The 19,131-nt window shown below is 37.9% G+C and overlaps 1 pseudogene; it reads right to left on the reverse strand.

Moving 5' to 3' along the window:
* Positions 1-1,625: 1,625 nt before the first annotated feature.
* Positions 1,626-19,131, reverse strand: part of LOC107727369 (Golgi-specific brefeldin A-resistance guanine nucleotide exchange factor 1-like) — a 90,225-nt pseudogene continuing 72,719 nt past the window's right edge.

Below are 19,131 nucleotides of genomic sequence, written 5' to 3' on the forward strand. Positions count from 1 at the left end.
ATTATTATTATTATTATTATTATTAGCCTATTAGAAAATCTCTTAATTTCTTTTTTTCGTATTTCGATTTGTTGTTAAATCAAACTTCAGTCATTCAAATAAAGAAATATTAAGCCCAGTTTTGATCTGATCATAGCCTAAAGGAGTCATGGGTCTGAGTGCAGTTATTGGATAGCACTATATTGTAGACAGATTGGAGATTAATCCTAATAAACATGCCGCTACAATTAAAACCATTACATTAAAATACATTTAAAACAGTGTATTTCAATAATTTCAGCAGCGTGCAGATCCTCATGTCAGACTGTGGCGACAGCAGCGCGGACAGTCGCTTAGCTCGCTCACATAATGTACCATATATATCTATAATAACGGGAAAACATGTCGTTTTTATGACATATGTCGTTATTACGAGAAAAAAAATGTCATTTCAACGAGAAAGATGTCGTTTTAACGAGAAAAGATGTCGTTAAAACGACATAACATCTCGTTATTACGACATAATTGAGTGGAAAAAATAATATGTGTGTGGCAGCAATGCGTCACCGTACCATTGATTTCCACTGTATGGACAAAAAAAAAAACATGAGGGTAAATGAATAGCAGAATTTTAATTTTTGGCCGAACTTCATTCTCCTCTCTGGATCTTAGCCTCCTAAATTATTCTAATTAAATAAAGCAATAAAACATGATTGGCATAAGAGAAAACAATGACACAGGATTAGGATATTTTACCATATATTTATTACATTGTAAAAAGTACAATAACTTTTATTCATATATATATATACAGATTATTTTTATTGAATTAGCAGTTGACTACAGAATTAGTTCCTGATGTATCTAAGAATGCAGTACAACAAGTGAACATACAAAGAAAAGAAAACGTCCATCTGTCCACAGCCACCTCTTAGGTTTGTGATGGTGTGATCATTGATCTGCTGTCATTGCAGTGACAATCTACATTAAATTACAGTCTCATTCTCTGACGAACCTACAGTCACGGTACTGATCCAAACATAGCATAAGTCTCAGGTCAAACGCTGATCGCTAAATGCACTTGAGCTGCTCGTGGGTGGTCTTGGCTGAGATGGAAGGAGGTGCAGGTCTGAGAGCTATTATACTTTTATATTAGTGAAATTTTTAGCTCTCGTCAGATCTACTTCTCATGAAGCATTCATTAATTCATACCAACCTAAAAGTGGTCTGTAAACTTCCAGAGCCGAGATCACCGCAATAAAGCGATAGTTAATAGAAAGAACAGCAGAAACATATATTTGGAAGAAATTAAGTATTGTCCAGGAGAAATTCTTGAAAGGGAGAGCTACAAAGAGCAGAAGTGCCTCAGTGATACAGCATAAACACGAGCAACAAAACCACCTCTCTAAGACAACTTATGAATAAAAATACCCATCAAAATAAAATCAAACCTGACATACAGAGTTTAGCTGGTTCGTTTAGTTGAAAACATCAGCGATGTGTCTGGAATGTTGTAGAGATGCATGATAATTACGTGATGTCATCAAAACAAGCCATATTTTATTGTTTTTAAATAAAAAAAGAAATGGACTTAAAGGGACAGTTCACCCAAAAACGAACATTCGGTCATCCTTTACTCACCCTCGTGTTCCAAACCTGAATGACTTTCCTTCTTCTGTCGAACATCAAAGATGTTTAAAGAAATGTTTTGGTCCAATAGAAAGTCAATTGGTGACAAGCTTGTTTGGTTTCCAACTTTGGTTTCCACAGAAGAAAGAAATTCATACAGATTTGAAATTACATGAGGGTGAGTAAATGATGACAGAATATTAATGTTAGGGTGAACTGTGCTTTTAATTTTCTCACTAATGAACCATGAATGGCAAACATTACGTGGCTACATCTCTGACTTTTTCTCTGGAGCAATTTACGGCAAAACTATATAATTAAAGTGTAAAAGCCACAATAAGAAACAATATGAATTGTCAAAATAAATTATGTTTTCTTCATCATACTGTACAGTTTTATTTAGCTGGAGCGGTGATAAAAGCTTCAACGCTAATGTAGTTTTTTGTTTTTTTTACGGTTTCATTAGCTGGACCCAGTGTGCGGTACACACTACCCATCATCAGCCATTCTCTGTGATCACTGCCTGAGTAACAACTGAGTACTGATACATTAAAATCTGCTCTGACAGGTGCAGTTAACCTAACCGACCGAAATCCAGTCCCATCAATAATGATCTGTCCTCCAGGGTGGCACCTTCCTGTTTTGAATAAATATGATCATCTATGTAACATCTCGAACTGAAGGACATTCAAATCCGAGCGGTTTGGGAGTTGCTTTGATGTTTGAAAAGAGGAGAGGCAACCATGCATGTCAATGTCCTCTCACGCGCTCTTGTTCCAGGTAATTTAATAGTGTGGGCTACAGCGAGTGAACAGTCAAATCAGATGCCTCTCCTTCAGACGCACTCTTTGGGCTGATGTTTGAGGGGCGGGTCAGTCGGTGGTGGCCGGGGCAGCAGGGGCACGGGTGAGGTAGCCTCTATGAGAGCTGGGTTCAGGATGATTGGCAGGGACATCGGCGGGACGCCCACTTGCAGCGGAGAGGCGAGGGGCTGCAGGATGAGCGGAGACTGGCCCAGAGGCGGCGGCAGGGACTCGGGAGGACTCATCTTTGCTGGAGTGAGCATCGGAGGTGTTGAGGGAGGAACTGGAGATGATCTGTCTGATCCTGCACAGAGGAAAGAAAGCAGAAAAGTTCACAATTTTGACAATTTTCATTGAGAAAACATTTATTTTGATATACAATATTCTTCAAAAGTTTGGGGTCAGAAAGATTTTTTTTTAATAATAAATAAATGCTTTTATTCAGAAACTATGCATTGGTGTGACATTAAAAACTATTGTAAATAAATGCTGTTCTTTAGAATTTTATATCCGTTAGAGTGTCATAAATGTATCATTTTCCACATACCAAACTGCCAATTATTTAAAATAATTACTTTTTTTTTTAAAGAAGTCTTATGCTCACCAAGGCTGCATATAATTGTTTAATTATAGTTAAAAAAATAAAGTAAAAACAGTAATATTGTGAAATATTACTACAATTTGAAATAACTGATTTGTTTTGGAATATATTGTAAAATGTAATGTATTTCTGTGAGTCAAAGCTGAATTTTCAGCATCATTACTACAGTCTCCAGTGTCACGTGATCCTTCAGAAATTATTCTAATATGCTGATTTGCTGCTCAAGAAACATTTCTTGTCATCAATGTTGAATAAACTGAATTTTGTGCATCATTAGTTACATAATCAATTTTTGTGGAAACCATTATGTACTACCTTTCAAAAGTTTGGAATAAGAAAAGAAAGCTTAATGCTTTTATTCGGCAAGAAAGCATTACATTGATCAAATGTGCCAGTAAAGACATTAATAATATTACAAAAAAAATAACAAAATAAATCTATCATCTATCAAAAATATTAAGCAGTAAAAACATATTAATTTTTAAAAAAACTTGATTTTTTTTTTCTACATTGTTAATAATGACAACCATTATTGATACATGAATACTAATAATAATTGAGCACCCAATCATCATGATAGAATGATTTCTGAAGGATCATGTGACACTGAAGACTGGAGTAATGATGCTGGAAATTCAGTTTTGCATCACAGGAATAAATTACATTTTAAAATATGTTAAAATAGAAAACATTTATTTAAAATTTTAACAATATTTCAGAATATTACTGTTTATACTGTATTTTTGATTAAATAAATGTAGCTTTAGTGAAAAGTAAAGTAAACTTTTAGTGAAAACTATACCCATAGTAGCGTTATACCACCCACTCCTATTCAATATGTTAAATGTGTCTAAATGATGCTTACGATCACCGTCGGCACTAGGTGTGGGCGTATCCTGAGGTGACGCGGGTCTGCTGGGGATGTTTGGCACTGCGGGGGCAGCTGGCACTTGTGAGGGGGCTGGCACAGGGGGAGAGGCTGGGGTAACGGCAGCAGGCGGTGGGACAGGCTCCACAGGAACATTACACACAGATTCTGTACAAAAAAAAAAAAAACAGGATTTCAGCTAACCAAATCCAAACCTGTGTTGTACACGGTTGAACTAAAATGTTAAATGTGAGTATTGTGTTTATTGAGTGCTCAGTACCTGGAATGACAGCTTGTTTGAAGAGCTCCTCCTTCAGACGGGGCAGGAAACAGTCGATTCTCTCCCAGGTGATTTCCCACAAATCTGAGTAGCCTGTACGGGAGTCTGCGCTGTGAAAGATCCCTGCTGTGTCCATCACCAGCAGCATGTTCTTCAGAGACTCAGGGATGGCCTCCAGCTGTGCACCAAAGTTGCACACAGACTCATCAGCGCTCAGGATTTAATCACTTTTTTGCTGTAAATCTATGAACATTTTATCTAAGAGTGATTGGTAGCAAAATAACATATCACAATTTATTTCAGACAAGAACACGATTCACAATCTTATCACAATTCTTTTTCAAAACTGCACAGAACTTTTGAAGCTTTAATAAGAATCAATGTATATAAAAAATCATACAGTGAAGTATGATTTTTTTATATACATTGATTCTTATTAAAGCTTCAAAAGTTCTTCAGTCAAGAGCATTGAGTGATTTTTTTTGTTTGTCTTTTGTTGTTTGATTAATATTAATGCAGACATATTAGCAGCTGTTGTCACTTTAAGACCCAATGCACAAATCCAATATACTGCCACACATCTGAGTTTCTCCCAATTGTTTACGTTCACTTAAGACACAACTGTGTTTGCGTGAACCTTGAGTGTGGTTGACTAAAGCAATAAGCCCTGTGAAGCCGTGGTTTACAGTGAATTTCTAACAGTTAAGGGGCGTTAGGCACAACGCGAAGCGGACCCCCCCCGCGCTGTTATAAATTCACTGTAAACCACGGCTTCACAGGGCTTATTGCTTTTATAAAATGGTTATTCCATATACGTAGTAAGGTTTCACAGAATAAAACAAGAGCCAGTAGAGTGTAATGATATAAATAAAAACCGTATTCTTCCACCAAACAATGTAGTTCCTCAGAAACAGTTGTGGTTCCAACAAAGTGGTTGCCGAGCAACACACAGAAGTAAACAAAGGTGTATGTTTGTAGTGTAATTTACAACAGCTTCGAACGCGGCTCAACCAATCAGAATCAAGGACCGGAACTATCTGTTTTATAAAAAATATTGTTTGTTTTTGACAGTTTAGGTGCAATAAGATGTGAAAGAAATTTTGGCGGCATTTGTTAAATCTCATGTAGTTCCAAATGTATTTCTTTCTTATATGAAACAAAAGAAAATGGTAAAAAGAAATTTGAGCTGCTGTTTTCTGCACATTAAAACTGTCAAGCTTCAGAAAAAGAAAACGGGTATCAAAGTTTCATCAAATGCATTCGTGTGAGTTCTGCAGACTGCACTATTTTCCAAGTCAATACTACACCTTTGCTTGTGGAATACACTGAAATCTTAGTCATTGTTAATATAATACAGGTTTGAAATGACATGAAGGTAAAATGATGAGAACAGGCTGGGGTGTATAATTTCCTTTAATATCCCTTGCTATATTCCTCACTATCTTAGAGCATCTTACCAGAAGGTCGCTGGAGCCGGCGTGCATGTACTTGTCCATGAAGTCTAATATGGTGAGCCAGAGGGCAGCAAATGTGGGAAGAGAGAGCAGAGGAGAGAGATGCTGCAGGAACACCTGAGGAGACAAAAGACACTTACAATCACTCATTAAATACGGTTGAAGTTATTAGGATTAATAAGTGAAGAAGTCCAAGGCCAGACCTTAGAAAGCAGTGTGCAGGCCCTCATCCTGGTCTCCTCCATGCCTCCCACATCAGCTGGACTGACGTTATCTAGGAGTTTTGTCAGCAGAGGAAACATGACCTAAAAAAAGACAGAAATCACCATCATTTCTCAGTTATACATATTACAGTTTCGTAAAAATGTAAATGCATGTTAAACTAACACTATATAGCCAAACGGAACTAGTTTACCTTGTTGAAGCAGGACTCCCACTCCACTGCATCCAAAGTTTGTAGATCATGTACAAGAAGTGCCCTTTGTAGGTAGGTGAGAGCTTGCATGCGGACTTGCCTCCGTGCATCACAGCACAACCAAGCCATACCTACAAGGCCAAAACGCACAAGTTATAGAGCATCTCTGAACATCCACCTCCTTTAAAAGGACAGTTCACCCAAAAATGAAAATTCTATCATTTACTCTCTTACCTGTAAGACTTTCGTTCATCTTCACAACACAAATGAAGAGAATTGTAGTGAAATCTGAAAGATGTCCTTTCATTGACAGTCTACGCAACTACCACTTTGACACTTCACAAAGTTCATAAAGACATCGTAAAACTAATCTATATGAATTTAGTCAAAATTTTCAATGGAGAATCAATCAATCACTTTATATGATGAACAGACTTAATTTAGGTTTTTTTTAAGATTCATTTTTGGCATTTTTGGCTTTATCTGACAGGACAGTGGTGAGAGAGGAAGTGAAGTGGGAGAGAGTAGCACACTGGCGCTATATGTCGACGCACTGAGGCTATCGGCGCGGACTTAATTTAGGCTTTTATTCACATATAAACTTTAATCAATAAACACATCATATACAGTGATTGGATCTCTTCAGTTTCAATTCATATAGGTTAGTTTAACAATGGAAGCATCAAAGAGGCAGTTACGTAACTGTCAATGGAGGGACAGATATATTTAAGATTTCATTAAAAATGTCTTCATTTGTGTTTTGAAGATGAACAAAAGTCTTATGGGTTTGGAATGACATGAGGGTGAGTATGGCCGAATTTTCATTTGTGGGTGAACTCTTTAATCCCTTTAATGCATTCAATATAACATCAGATATAACAAATGAAATTATCACTTAGCTTACAACAAAAACTTTGTTATTCTAAGCATTTGTAATTGACACTGAGGCTTGCTAGTATGCTCTTTGGCTAGTCTCTGACCTTGAAGGAGAGGACACCAGCAGCTGGACCATAGTGTTTGAGAGTCTGCCTCGATCTTTCTGCCAGCATCCTCTAGATGGCGCTGTTCCTCTGCCCACGAGCTGTAGATGCCGGCTGCTCGCGTGTGCAGTGTATGCATCAGGTCTAACAACTATATGGGCAAACAGGCTGTTTTAATAATCACTGAACACTCAGGGGCATATCTGGTGTATTAAATGAATATTTGCTTTTCTAACAGACTCACTTTAATCTTATTAATAGGGACAATAGAAATTATTGTTTTACAACCACTACTGAGACATGACAGGTAAACAGGCAGAAAGAACATGACAAAGCACAAAAAATCATGCTATACATTTGATACTGTTCAGACATCATGATATTGCTTTTATGTGCACTATTCAGGTTATGAATATGAGGAAAGCATGCTTCCCCAGGCAAACATCACAAAGACATGTCGGGTCATATTCATACAGAAAAAAAGGCTATATTTGAATAATTAACATTTTTGTAATATGCCTTTTTAAATTACAATTGAGCATATTTCTATCAATATTTAATGGCATAAAAACCTCAGTCATTACTGTGATAGAGCAATAAAAATCATCTTGGTCAGAGATGATTATTTTTAACAGCAGTACAACATACTACTACGATAATCGGATTTTCCAAATGTACTTCACATATTTAAATAAATTTTTTTTTTTTTTTTTCATTACTGTAATAAAAAGGAGATTTTGTAAATAAGAAACTAAGAATTAGAAGGTGTGAAAATTAGTCATGAATAAAAAACAAATCATGAAAATAATGTCACAAAAATAGGCTTGATTTTCTTTAAGCAAAATATGGCAATATGTACAATAAATTAAATTCAGTAATAATATAATTGTATATATAAAAAATTATTGAAAACATTTAAAGATAAAAAATGAATACAAAGTTAGCCTTAAAGGGGAAAAAAATTACGGATAATCTTAATTACAATGCAACAGCAGCTTCTCAGTGAGATTCAGACAAATTTGTATTAATATCTAATAACAATGCAGTCAAAACTTAGTTTAATTAAACATTAGATATCTTTTCAGCTTTTTTTGTCAGCTTCTAAATTTTTACTTGAATACTTCATGCTGTTGTTAGAGACCTAAAAATGTACTTGTGTTTTTTTTTTATCATATTACTGCTTACTTTAAATCAATGTGTACTTAATTGTGAAATACTTGGACTATTGTTTTAATTGTTAATTAACTATTAATTTTGTTAATTCATTTTGTTATTTAATAATTCACGTTTAACTTTTTAAATGAAGCTCTGCTCCATAGCATTTTAGTTTTTGCTGTGGCATCAAAACTTATTTAAGAACTGTGAAATTGTACTGGTATTAGTATTGACAAGTAATATTTTAAAAGTTCTAAAATGAAACAAACCTAAATGAAACAAAATAATTTTTCTACTATAGTGTAGAGTTTCAAATGTGAAATGATCACATGGCTCTCCCCCACCGAGCAGATCGGCAAACATGACGATGGACAGATCTAGGAATTAGGGAAAGGGCTATTGTACTTACGTCCAGACTAACCTGAAAAGACACCGTGTGGTAACTGGCCGGCACGCCCTCGTCTTCCTCATCGTCGCTATGGGAACGGGCGGGCCGCTGACTGGACGCTTTGGTTCTCCGCGATGTGCCTTCCTTCTCGCGTGGCTTCTTTCGGAGCCGGCTGGATTTGGAGTCATATTTGTGGCTCTTTTTCTTCTCGTGGGTGCGGTACCCTGCGGAGGGCGTGGAAACAATCAACAGAGTGACTAACAAGGGAAATCAAATTAAGCTTTCAAATGCACGCCGCCCCATTCTCACAGCTGTCAAGCACGGTAAAAGCCTGCACCGCTTGATGAGAATGAATCACAGGTGCTGATTTTTTTAGCGCCCTTTTCTCAATGTGACTGCCCATCTTCACACCCTTTCATTTGCTGGTTAGAAGAAGCTGTCTCTGACAAATCTTGGTCAATTTTGGGATTGCAGTCAAAAATAGTGTTCTGTTTCCAGTGAAAGAAGAACAGAGCATATATCTACCATATCATTATCGCAGTACTGCGTCCATTAGATTTTCAAAACACAAAACTTTGATCTGCCTCCCTCAAAGTGAGCATGTAAGCCCCTGATGACAGCAGGTATCTTCCCATGTAAACAGAGGCCTCCAGCTCATGAAAAGGCCATGCCGATTGGCAGAGCAGAGCTACAGAGTGCTGAATGAGTCTTGACTAAGCCTACTGTAGATCGCCGACCACCCCGGATAGAAGAACTGAGAGACAGAGTGAAGGATAAACGGAGAGGGCACACAAGACAGTTGAATTGCCCCCCAAGTTAAATGACTCACCAATGGAGCACAGCTCAAGATACAGCACTAAAGAGCTTACAGGCACTGACACATCCATTTACAAAGCCACAGAAGTGAGGCAGACACTCTAATCCCCCAAGGAGTTAAACCTTCATAGATGAAGTTTAAATAAAATGTCCTCCAATAGGTTTGTTTGGAATGACAATTTCAGTGTTTGAAATGTAACTTGTACTATGGCAACACTGAATATTTTGTTAATGTGGCAACATGTAAACTGGAGCAATGGCTGTGTCATGTGGTTATGTAAAGATGATAATTCATATTCATTAGATAATAAATTTTTTTCACACAAGATGGGCAGGTTTCAGTGTCAATGATCACCATATTCAGCAATGAAAGTATACAAGAAATAGCCATTTCACATCGCATGCATAAGCAGGGGGCATTTTTACCTTCATAAGGGCATTTGATTTCTAACTGTATTAAATATATTTGTCAGCAACTTTAATTTAAAAAAATACACTACAGGGCTGTTACCAATCAAATAAAATCAGTATCAACAAAAGCCATCGTTTCACTGCAGTGGTGGCAATTTTTTAAAATTGCAATTGCATTAATAATGCTATGAGATGTTTATATATATATATATATATATATATATATATATATATATATAAAGCTAAAACCACCATTAAGTGGCAATATGTTACTGTCTTAAGTGAGTCTTTGAATCATTAATTCAAACAATAAGTTGAAAAGGGTTGATTCAATCAGGAATGAAGCAAGGGACTTTGTATGAATGGGTCATTGAATTATTCACTCAATCAATTTGATCAAAACCAAAACTCCAATTGTGCTGATATTTGTGAAAAACAGCACTCTTGCTTATGTGATATTGCTTAACTATATCATATGTTAGAAATTTAACAAGCATTAATACAGGGGAATTTTTTGATCTTGTATCTTGAATTTTAGGGAACTTTTATTCATTTCAGTGGCGTTTTTACCAAAAGCCCAAGTTAATTTCTGACTCTGGTACTTTGTTGTATAAGAGATACGTACCTCCATTAAGGCTAGTCTCCACAAACACTCGTATGGCTTTAACACAAAGTTCAAAGTTTTCTGGAGTGACATGGGCGGCATCGCGTACGATGAATGATAGCGAATCCACGCACTTGATGAGGGATTTGGTGTCATGCAGACCCATGTCCTGCCCAAGAGTTAAACTGTACTGGTTAATGAGAGGATAGGTCAGGGGCTTTGAACCTGGAGTCATTGCTGCCTTAGATCCATCCAGATCATCTTTACCCACCTGCCCAAAACAGAAAGTTATATGTCTATCCAAGTCAACATGCATAATAATGACAGGACATACACTGCCCTTAGTGAGGGTGGATCTGTCTCTAACACACTTCCTGTCTGGGGTTTTATGTGAACACTTACCACTAGCCAGCCCACATCCACATCGGTAGCTGAACGAGGTATTCTGGATTTGCCATGCTCGGTGTAAACCTCAGAGTCAGACGTATATCCCCGGTCAAGACTAACTTCACTCTGATGATATGAACTCAGTTCGCTATCTGACTGAGCACCTGGAACAAAAGGATTACACAAGATGAGCCCATCTGGAAAAGGACTTTAGGCCACACTCGACTGTGTCTTGAGGTGCACTAACAGACAAAATGGTTAGAAATGACCGATTCACCTGTGTCATTGTCTGGGTTGGTGGTGTTGGCAACCTGCAGGGCAGCCGGAGGTTTGATCCCAGCCCCGATGCACTCCAAAAGTGAAAAGAGCGTGTACCAGTCGTCAGTGCAGTGGATGTTGGCAGCATTGGTTTTAAGCAGCTCATGCAAGCCATAGGCCACCTCTCGACAGACTCTGGACAGGACGTGAGGCTTCATCATCAACAGCAAGCGAAGAGAGAGGAGAACCTGTGCAGAGAGGGAAGAAACCGCTTAGATGCCCGTTTGGCCCGCTTCCCACTTTAGAGTTTGTACTGTATGTGTCGAATGTGTGTACCTGTGAGCCTATGTCCTCTCTGCGCAATAAGCGGATGGCGAGTCTGAGCAATCCCACCACTGCTCTCTCCACCAGGAAGCAGCTCTCACTGGCATGGACGCATAACTGGTACAGATGATCCCGTACCGTTTGCCAAACACATGATACTCTGTCCCTGCAAACACACAGTCATCTGTCTATTAAAATCTACAAGCTGCCGTATCTTCGTCTGAGTCCATGGACTAGTAATTCTCAATGACGTAATGCAACGTGTTAATGAGTGCAGTACCTGTTTTCAAGAATAATACGTAGCAGCATCTCCAGACAAAAAGCAGCATCTTCTTCATCGTATGTTTCCTCATCAGGGGTCACCGAGATGAGAGCCTGGAAACATAAAAATTACATAACGAACAAACCTTTAAGTGATACTGTAAGTAATACACTAAAGAAAGAAAATGGTTTTGTTCTTGTATACACCCAGCCTTTCTAAGTGGACCTCACCTTCATGAGTTCCTGTAAAGACTCCAATTGCAGAAACTTGCTTTCGGTAATCAGCTTTTCTGGGTCACAGTGCTGACGTGAAGAAAGAAGAAATGTGAGAAAATTATTTTATTCATGTAGGCCAGCATATTTTTCAGATGGAGTAATGATTCAGACCGACTTCTTACCGCAATGCCTTTTGTAAGTGAATGTGTGTTCTGTACCTTTATGCAGAGCAGGGCAGCTTGTTTGGCCTCCTGGTTCTCAGTGGAGGGGCCTCTGAGCCCAGACTGTTCACTCAATGTTAACCAGCTCACAAAACTCAATACAGCCGACTCACCCCTGATAGAAGTACAGCAGTAGAAAAGAATAGATTAATTTAACTAATTCATCCAGGACCTTCAGGCACATCACAAAAGAGCTGTTTTAGATTTAGATTAAAAATCAAATTGATCTGAAAATGACAAATGACTGTGTGGGTTAAACACACATTTCCAAAAGACTCGTCAAGATTTGGGCTTTTTTAGATTTCCAGCAAGATTTAGATATCCTGATTAGGTGGATTACAATTTGACACAAATTATGATATTTCACAGATCACGATCAACCTTATTGTTCTTATAAGATTTAAATTAATCTATTAGGGCATCACACAAACATCAAACTGGCTGATTTTCACTTTTAAAGTGTAAACACTAACAAGCCTAAAGTGAAACACGTTCATCGACTACATAGCATACCCAATCTCTGCAGCATTATGGTACATTATGGTTTGGTGAAGAAACACTAATAAAACCGAGCAATACTAATAATATGCATCTTTACAAATATTTTCAATGTTTTAGTACCTTGTAGAATCAAATGCATTACTTGTGTGGCCAAATGTGCATATAAGCAATAAAAAAATGCCACATTTCACAAAACAAATGTGAGAATGCTTTCAACATGTCTGTCAAAATAAGTTAAAAAGTGTATATATTACTGCACTAGAATTCACAGGTATAATAACTATGTAATAACTGTGTATTAACTATGTAATACCTATGTGATAACTAAAATAAACAATGCATTATATAATGCAACAGATGAGGATAACAGATCTTTAGAGCCATAGTGTTTTTAATGTCGATCACTAAAAGCAGCTTGTCTGAAGAACCTGGAAGCATGTGTGTATATTTAAAAAAAGCTGAAGTACTTCCAAAGATTATCTTCAATATACCTGTTTGATGGTGTCTCTTCACGTTGTAAGGAAATCTTCTCATTAGGGTCCAAAAAGTCCTCAACCTTCAAACAAGAATGACATATTTTCTCAAATGTGACAGTAGGTGGCACTATTGCCTGATTTAAATAGGACTACCTTCTCCTAAGCATGCAAGTGTTTGTTCGGGGATTTAAAGTGTTATGTTGGCACTCCCATCTCACCTCAACCATGGACTTGGGTAAGAGCTCAGCCCTAAAAAGCTGCAGCATGGAGTCCATGATGTTCTTCCATCCTTCTCGTAAAATGTCACCATGACGATGGGCCAGGCTGAACATGGTCTTGGCAGCAACTTGAGCCTTCCTGTTACTGCCAAACACAGTGGGCAGGTTCTCTACCGACTAAAGGCACACAAATCCCAATCAGATCTGTTCACTCACGACTTAAAGCTGCTGCAGGAGACTGAATGCATCTGATCAGGATGCTTTAGGTCTTACCTCAGAGCTCAGAGTAGTAAACTTGCAGAGTGAAATGATCAAGTTATCAAAGACATCACTGAAGCCATAATGTGCAGAGATCATGGCACATTTCCTGAAAGAAAGAAAAAGGAGTGTGGCATCTTCAGCAAAATCGTTTGTAGAAACAAAACTCTTGCAATCATTAAACCCAGTTTAGTATTGATTTAAAGGGGTCATATGACGTTGCTAAAAAAGAACATTATTTTGTGTATTTGGTGTAATGAAATGTGTTTATGCAGTTTAAGGTAAAAAAAAAACATTATTTTTCACATACTGTACATTATTGTTTCTCCTCTATGCCCCGCCTTTCTGAAACACGTCGATTTTTACAAAGCTCATCGGTCTGAAAAGCGAGGTGTGCTCTGATTGGCCAGCTATCCGGCGCGTTGTGATTGGCTGAATACCTCAAGCGTGTGACGGAAAAAAACAGTAAAACCCATTATAAATTAGGCATTTGTAGCATCCAGTGGGGACGTAATTACTGATTATAATGACTTATACTGTCTTTTTACGCGTTGCGTTGCATCGCACCGCGTAAACAAAACAATGTCTGCATTTGTGATCGGAGAAATGACAAACAACAAGCGCTACTCTACACTGCTCAAAACTCGCGTTTGAATCGTCTGTGGCAAATCCTTTAAATATGAAAACGTACTTAAAGGCTGTGAGTCAGCATTATTTGTCAGAAAACCGACATTCTCCCAGGAAATGGAAAGTCCTCGTCCTCCATAAAATGCGTTGCACACACACAAATATATGGGTTAAACTGTTCTGGAACAGTGTTGTAAATACAACTTAACCACTGATTATTAGTCGTGTCCTCTTTTGGAATGCCAAACAAAGTAGTTTCGCTTTCACAACGAAACACACAGCGTCTCCACAACAAACAAGTTGTGTCCTCTTTTGGAAGGCCAAACAAAGTAGTTTCGCTTTCACAACGAAACACACAGCGTCTCCACAACATGGCGGCGGCGGCGGCAACAACACTACTACTACAGCGAGAATCAAAGTTACGCCTTCTTTCTTTGCGTATACATTTGATTACAGATTACAGTCTCTCAAACCCAAAGAGATATTCTTTATAAAAGTTAAGACTCGTCCACGCCCTCCTAAAATGCCCTCGTTTAAACACGCCCCCACATGTCTACGTCACTGTGTGGGCGTGTTTAAACGAGGCATTTTAGGAGGGTGTGGACGAGCCTTAACTTTTATAAAGAATATCTCATTGGGTTTGAAACTTTAGTCTTTGCAACTTTAGGGATCTTATCTATTCACAAACAGCTTGTAACACTCCAAAGAGAAAGGAAAACTTGAAATCGCATCATAATGAACCCTTTAAACGCTCTGTGCAAAACCAGTCTACCAATCTGCAGGTCTTACCTGAACCCAGCGATGGCTTTCTGAATGATAGTGTCATCTAGGCTCTTGTCAAAAACGTAGGAGAGGGCAGCAATGGTGGGTCCCCAGGTCATGGTGAAGAGGTCGCGGTCGTAACTGCTTTCAGAGACATGCAGGAATATCCCTTCAGACGAGGCTCCTCTGTGCAGCAGAACACTCCACACATAGTTCTCCTTCACCAGCCCAGTTTGCTCATCAGGCATCACAATCTCCTCGTTCCTGCAGGACCACATACATATATTTCGGCTTATCCCATCTGAGCCATTGTATACATCAATATATCCATACACTTAAAGACCAGAGACATGAGGTTTATAACAGAGATAATAAACAGAAGAGCTCATCAAGAAGGACTTTTTCAGCTGTTCAGATTGGTACTTGTTCTTATAATAGGACGCATTAAATTGATCAATAATTAAAGTAAAGATTCTGTTACAAATAGTTACATTGTTGCTGATCTCATAAGAAATTTTTAATTATATTAGAATGATTTCTGAAGGATCATGTGGCACTGAAGACTGGAGTAATAATGCTGAAAATTCAGCTTTGCATCACAGGAATAAATTACCTTTAAAATATATTCAAATCAAAAACAGTTATTTTAAATGGTAATAATATTTCACAGAATTACTGTTTTTATTGTATTTTTTGATTATATAATGCAGTCTTGTTTAGTGGAAGAGACCTCTTTTCAGTAATATTTTAAAAAATCTTACTCTTACTTACACCAAACTTTTGAAAGGTAGTAATTTTAGCATGTAAAATCAAATATTTTATTATTATTCATTTGTAATAATACTTGGCAATTGTACAGCAATACATTTATTAGCTCATAAACTTTTGCTGCCAAACAGTCTCACAAATCTCTAAAAAACTAACACACTACATGTCAGCCAGACAGATTACTGTACTTTAGTGCCAAATTTATATCAGAATTTGCAACAAAATTCAATACAAAAAAAATCAAATGTTAATTTTGTGAGCCATTTGTACACTATCAACAGTCAGTGGGTCATCCGTGTTGTTGAGCCCTAACATTCTGAATGTGGTTTTATTAGCCTGAAGTTCACAAAAACGTTTATTGTATGTCAAATTACCAGTTATATTTTATATAATCATATTACAAGTGTTCAATAAGTAAGAGATAATGAAAACTATATATGTGAGCACTAAAGCAATCACTAACTTGATGGCATTGTAGATGTCTTCCAGCATGTCTTGATCGAAGTCATTTCCTCCATTCACACCTTTGAGATTCTTCTTGAATTGCTAGACAAATAAAACAAAACAACAAACAGGAGGAGGAAACTGATTAAAATGCCTTCATTCCATCCAATTACAGCGACATCCTCCGACTATCACCTTTCAAATCCAATAATTGGTCTTGGTTTATTACTGCTGGTGCCACTTAATAGGTGTTAGTGTTAAGCAGGCTGGTCTAAGGCCAACCTCAGCTCAAATAAACACACAGACGTCCGCTGCTGAGTGATGGCGTTAGGCCACTGTTTTACTGCATACTTTCTTAATGGCAGGTAAAGCAAGGGAAACCTGAGCTGCCCCACGAGAGAGGGATGAACAGAAGGAGAAATAAACAGAGGAGTAAACAGAGGGTCTTTCCAGGACTGCATTTTCCATGGCTGGAGAGCTGTAGCAGACGCACACACGCTAGCTGACACAGAGACAAGACAGCTGGACGCGCCGTCTGCCAAAAGCCCAGTCCCGCCTCGTCTCCTGCTGCTCGCCTTTCACTTCGCCGCCGCTTATCCCCTCTGTGCTCAGACTGAATACCTGCTGATTACCATTCCCACTGCTCCCTGTATTCCTTTACAACACCAGTGCGCTTTTAGCAGGAAGATCTGTGTGATCATCTGTTTAAATGGATCTGGTGCTAATGCATGGAAAACTCAAGGTGTCTGTGGGCGCCGATGAAAAGATGCCACCAGCCGCAGCCACGTATCTAAGGGTGAATCTCATGAAAACATGTCCAGGTCACATTTCACACCAAAACAAAAAAGGATTTATTATTCATTTAATTGATTTTTTCTTTTTTCTTTTGCCTGTGTTTTAAGCCTATTTTTAGAACCATGAAGACGAAAATCAAGCATATTTCCATCAATTCTTTTTGTATTTCCCATTATTATCATTACTGTAATACAGTAATTCAATACTCATTACTTAATATTTTCTATACATAATTATAGTACTGTAAAATCATTCCTAAACAACAAATACAATACATATATGTATACAACACACGCACGTATACACACACAGTGTTCAAAGGTTTGGGGTTGGTAAGATTTCTTTCATGCTTTTAAAAAAATATTAATTGTGCTTTTAAAAGTCTCTTAAGCTCACATGTTATTTGATTTAAAATACAGTAAAAATTTAATATTGTGAAATATTATTACAATTTAAAACATGTTTTCTATTTTAAGATATTTTAAAATGCAATATATTTATCCGCATCATTACTCCAGTCTTCAGTGTCGTGTGACAATGTTTCCTTCAAAAATCATTTACTATTTGAAACAAAATTTTTTTGTAATATTCTTCTTTTCATATTTCTGCACTGTCATTTCTGATCCCCAAACATTTCAAAAAGTAGTGCATATATTTTTTCACATTTAGGTAATCAGAATAAATTATTATTATTTTTTTTTTAATTAATTAATTAATTAATTAACTTATTTTATTTATTTATTTATTTTATTATGGTAATGACAACAGGATTATTGTATTACAATAATGACATTTGCTTAACTGTCAATGTCACAATGCAAAAAAATCATTGTAACTGATCTTTTTTTGCTTTTGGTGTAAAACATTATTTTGTTTTATTGGGTCCCATGAGATTCACCAGTAGTTTCTTATTGTAATACATTTGAGAGTTATAGAACTTTAGTTTCGGTGAAGCATGATAGATAAACATGGTTAAGCGTAATATACAACAACAACAAAAAGCAAAAATTGCTTTGAAATCAATAATATGTTTGTAAATGTGCGACTGCTGTGGCTGAGCTTAAAGCTCCACTAAATCGAGGCCAGTTGTTTGAAGCACGTAAAAGTGAGACATGGCTACATAACAGTAATCTAGAGAGATTGTTTCATAACATACTTGTATAAATAACACGTAATACACTTATCTTAAACTGTCAAGTCATAGAGCTGAAACTGATCTCTCAGAAAGGGATTGCACGTGTGGCCCTAAACATGTGAATGACTTTTGGATGTCCATGTGGTTAACAGGAACATGTGTGGCTCACCTCCAACGTCATGGGGATGTTCTGCTTTCGTACGTTATGGTTGTGCTGATCGGTGTTTAGCATGATGACTGCATAAGCCAGGGCGAAGCCAGCGTCGTTTGACTGGAAGGGATTACCGTTCACTTTCTGCACACAAAAGAACAAGGCCATACAATTGACTGCGAGCGCAATAATAGCATCATCAAATCACCTAATATGTACGCTCATCTTTACAGGAGCGTTTTGAAGATCATTCGCCACTAGAAAAACATAAAAGGGCACAGTAATTCCTCCGGGATCTCCTACTAGTGTAAATGTCAGACACTGAATCCATTCCAGTTTCGATACATCGCTGCTTCGGGGAGGGCACAAACCCGTGTCTACGTAGTGATTGAGAATGGCGCCTAAGAAAAGAAATTTCTACGAATACTTTCCAGGTCACCCGCAGAGAGCTGCCTTTAATATGCAGTAAGTGAGCGTGTTCGAAATGTCCTCGGATCGCCTGAGCTGCTTTCTGCAGGCCAGATGGATGTGTCTCACTTCCCAGTGCAACATTTTCCTCTTCCCCGATTACCTGCGTGACTAATGACCCCGTCCTTGATCCCGAGCGAACTGCTGTTCCGCTGGCCCTAATTACCTGATGATGGGGCCAGTTGGTGGCCAGGATTGCCTTGGAGTGTGGTAATGGAAGAACTGTAAGAATGCTTGTGTCTGTGACTGCAGCAAACCTACAACCTATTTAAAGAGTATATGTGTGTGTTCCCGCTCGAGTGTATATATATTCATGTCAGTCCTTGCCAGTCCGTGCTTGTGTGTGTGTGTGTGTGTGTGTGTGTGTGTGTGGCAGCTGACTTACTTGCCAGTTGTCAGTGAAGGTTTCCAAGAGCCGATGAATGACAGGCGCTTCGCCAGGAAGACGGAATGCCTCCAGATACAAGCGGAGCGCCTC

The sequence above is a fragment of the Sinocyclocheilus rhinocerous genome, unplaced genomic scaffold (genome assembly GCF_001515625.1).
Source record: "Sinocyclocheilus rhinocerous isolate Xijiao unplaced genomic scaffold, SAMN03320098_v1.1 scaffold756, whole genome shotgun sequence".
In the NCBI taxonomy this organism is placed as follows: domain Eukaryota; kingdom Metazoa; phylum Chordata; class Actinopteri; order Cypriniformes; family Cyprinidae; genus Sinocyclocheilus; species Sinocyclocheilus rhinocerous.